Source organism: Gossypium raimondii, chromosome 5 (assembly GCF_025698545.1).
Source record: "Gossypium raimondii isolate GPD5lz chromosome 5, ASM2569854v1, whole genome shotgun sequence".
In the NCBI taxonomy this organism is placed as follows: Eukaryota; Viridiplantae; Streptophyta; class Magnoliopsida; order Malvales; family Malvaceae; genus Gossypium; species Gossypium raimondii.
The window spans coordinates 6,114,345-6,118,503 of record NC_068569.1 but is presented as its reverse complement, the minus strand read 5'-3'; the positions used below and the strand labels follow the sequence as shown (position 1 = coordinate 6,118,503).

Here is a 4,159-nt window from a genome sequence, read left to right as displayed (position 1 = left end):
AAAAGGGACTTAACGTTCAATAATTGCTGCTGCACTCCAATTTTGCAAATCATAATAATATATTAATAACACTCACTTGTATCATAATTTGTTTCGAAATTTATAAGAGTCCTTGTCAATTTTTTTTATTTTTAATCACCAAATATTAGTTAAATTAATTTTTACGAGAAATTGTTAAAATTTTAAGGAAATTAGTAATTTGTGCTAAAACTTTAAAAATTCAATCAAATTTTTCATAAAAAATAATTGAATAAAATTTGAAGGTTTAAGTTCAAATTGATAAAAAAACAAACAAAAGAAGGGATAAAGTTGTGATTGTACCTTTATAATATTTAGAATTGATAGGATTTGTGGTTGTATATAACAAAAATATAAGTAATATTAACATATTATTTTAAAAAAAACTTAAAAACTAGGTCAGATAAAAGAGAAAAAGGATAGGATTCCAAACCCATACAATGTCAAATTTAAGAATGATTAGATTAAGCAAATAAAGTGAAGTTAGCTTAAACTATAAGCAGTTGAGGTGGGAGGAAACGTTAGCCATTGTATCTGTTGTTTGGTCTCCAGCATCCCTAATTATTTATGGTTTCTAGCTCATCACTTTCATATATAAAGGGAAAAGAAGTAGAGGATGAATTAGATTTTACTTCCTTATGATAATTGTTTTTTGGAACATAAGAGGATTAAAAACATGTTAATAGGAGTAATAAATGGCATGTTGAAGTTCTTTATTTGCTTGAAACAAGGGTTAAGGAGGCTATGCATTGGCTATCTTGGGGAAACATTTCAGTGGCTGGAATTATTTGGATTATTTCAAAGAATCATATTGTTTCCGGATGGATTTGTGACTACTAGTCAAAGTATTTAATGTAGATTGGAGTTTCAAAATTCTGACTTCTTTCTTACTGCTAGTAATGATAGTGTGGAAAGGAGGGTTTACTGCTGTGAATGCTCTTGTTTGGCTGGATAAGCCTTTCAAATTTTTGGGTTAAGCATAGTGATTTTATGAGTATTGTTGCTGAGTCTTGGCATGATGAGGTTGATGGTGATCCTTTGATGAAATTATTTCTTAAGCTGAAGAGGTCTTAAAAAGGAGTTTAAAGGCTTTGAATTCTGAGGCTTTTGGAGATATTTCTGATCGGGTGCGAAAAAAGAGGGCTGAGCTTGAAGAGTTACAAATTGCTAGCTTAAGGTGCGATTATAACCTCGACTGTCAGAGGCAAATTGAAAGAGTGCAAGCTGAGGTGAAAGGGTTGCAGGGTGCTAAAGAGAGATTTTATCGGCAAAAGGCAAGAGTCCAGTGGCTGCAGGAAGGGGACCACAGCACTAAGTTTTTCCATAATGCTGTTGCAGTTAAAAAGAATAAGCATACTATTCGTGCTTTGGTTGATGATAAGGGCGCCAAGTTGGACACGCCGGAACAAATTGAGGTTGAGACTATTCAGTTTTATCAAAATCTGCTTGGTTGTGCTGATGCTAAGGTTGTGGGTTGTACCGATCTGCTTCTTAGTGATTTGTTCTGAGGAAGCACAAAATGATATGGTTCGGCCTGTTACGAGGGATGAAATTAAACAAGCTATCTTTGATCAAGGTAATGACGGGACCTGATGGTTACACAGGTTTTTTCTTCAAGGCAGCTTGGAATATCGTGGCAGATGATTTTGTTGATGCTGTGAAGTTTTTCTTTATTTCTTCAAAGCTGTTGGGAGCTTTTAATGCAACTACTGTTACCCTTATTCCTATCTGTGCTAATCCTAGCCATATCAAGGAATATAGGCCTATCTCCTGTTGTTCTCTTGTTTATAAATGCATCTCTAAGATTTTGGTTCGGAGGAAGGAACATGGGTTTTCCCGGTCAATTTGTTCAGTGGATTTCAGCTTGTAGTATTACTCCCAGGTTTTCTATTTCCGTAAATGGAGGTGCTAGGGGAATAAAACAGGTAGATCCTCTTTCTCCCTACCTTTTTGTTATCGCTATATATATTCTTTCAAAACTGTTGAATAGGGCAGCGATGCAAGGAGTTTTCCAAGTTCCATCCTAAATGTTTTAGAGTTCCATCTTACTCATCTTGAATTTGCTGATGATCTTCTTATTTTTGCAAAGGACACAGTTGATTCAGTTATTGGTATTTGGTGCATCCTTCAAGAGTTCTACTATTTTTCTAGTTTGCAACTTAACGTTTCTAAGACTGAGATCTTTGTTGCCGGTATATATGGCCAAGGATGATCTGGTAACTGTGCAAAGGGTCACTGGTTTTAAGTTGGGAAGGCTGCTCGTAAGGTAGTTGGGTGTGCCCCTGGTTTCTAGGAAGTTGTCTATTAATGAATATGATTGTGGTTCTCTTTTGGAGGAAATTCAGGCAAGAGTCAATGGATGGGCTACTCTACATCTTAGCTATGTCCGTCGGTAGCAGCTTATCTAACGGTCTTTGTAAATATATCATCTTACTTATCATTTTCTACTAATTCATCTTTTCATGTAAGTTTTACTTTTTATATATACAAGAGAACGTAACGAGTAAGAAACTTAAATGGACAATGAGAAAAATCCAACTATTTCCTGATTAAAGATTTCAACAGCCATCCTGAAAGGAAATTATGATCCATTGAACAAAAGAATCATTTAATAATTATACTAAACAAAGTTACCTTGTAGAATATTTTATACCCTGCAGCGAAGGCACATTTGTTGATGATTTGATGGGAATACTACCATTACCATTATGGTAAAAAAGAATAAAATTATTAAGTCAAGGGTGATCATATTATTCCAGAGTATATAGGAATATGCAAAACAAGATGTGATCAAGTGGAGGGTTAAATTTCTAATTAGGCCTTTTTAAGTGCTGGTGATGTCAAAATGGTCATAATTGCCAACCCTATACTGACAGATCCTGCAATTGCGCCGTTGCATTTGCTACACTGAAAGTTAAATCCAAAAATTTTATGTTGAAATAGAGGTGCTTAATTAACTTAATAATAAATTAAAAATGTTGGGGGATTTATTTATGGGGACCAGCCCAGCACCCTAGATTCGCCTAAGCCGCTAGGATTAGCTCATTTGTGAAATTGCATCTTTTATGACTCCTTTCTCATCATTTATTATATTTGGAGAAAATTCCTGTTTCTAATTTATCTTTTGCACTGCTCATGCCTCATGCATGTGCTGATCTTCTTCACAGTTTTGAACCAAATAACTCATCAAATAACCTCTGATTTATCCATCAATTTGATTCCTCAACGACACTGAAAACAGGCTTTGTTTGGACTGGGCTTTGCTTTGGTTATCATCGGTCAATTGTTTGGGCTTAGCTCAGCTATGTCTAGTTTAAAACCAACCCACATCTCCAATTGCAAAACTCACTGCTTTAATTTACTTGTAATTTGGGTTAACCCAAATTCATATGAAAGTATCCAAAGTGGAAGTGGAAAATATAAAAAGGATAAAGTGCATTGTGTTGTAGCATGGTGAGATTAAAGGCCATTTACGCTACTTACTTTCCAACCGAATTAGTTATGCCATGCATTTACTATTTCACCAATTTTGTTTTCCTTTTGGTTGAAACGTGATATCATACTTTCAATAATATTATTGTTATTATTATTATTTGTGAGCACTAAACTTGAACAGTCATTTGAGGGAGTCTTACTTATAGCAGAGGTGTAGATAGGGTTGGGATACAACTTTATCTACAATCTATATCACTCTCTGCAAAGCAATTTTAACATAAAACCCATACATTTTCTTGTACATTAGTGCACAACGTAGCATCTTTTATGGGGATTTTCTTATATTTTGCTACCATAATAGGGATTTGAATCCTCAGTCTTATCTTTTCCTTCTAAACAAAGCTAATAATTGATTTGTTGTTGGCCCAATTTTGGTGAATCATTCTTATGATATATATATTTTTTTTTTTGGTCTCAAGAGAATCTTTGTTTCATTTCTAATAGTTTCATTTACGAAAAGAGTTAAATCCCATCATTGTATAAATAATTTTAGTTATTAAAATTTAATTTTGTGGAATAGATATGAAGCAAGGTAGATGTGGTAAAGACTAGTTCCAATACCAAACTCCAATAATTCCAAAGATATGTAAGCAGGTGAGGTAATCGATCCCTTTTTTTACAAAGCAAAGCTCAACTTTATTAAAGT

General features: G+C 34.0%; 1 long non-coding RNA gene across 1 annotated transcript; it reads left to right on the top strand.

The window, feature by feature from the left end:
• Positions 1-490: 490 nt before the first annotated feature.
• Positions 491-2,535, top strand: LOC105765862 (uncharacterized). The gene is made up of 2 exons (XR_001124907.2): positions 491-1,943; positions 2,108-2,535. It is a non-coding gene; the product is annotated as an uncharacterized LOC105765862 (long non-coding RNA).
• The last annotated feature ends 1,624 nt before the right edge of the window (positions 2,536-4,159 follow it).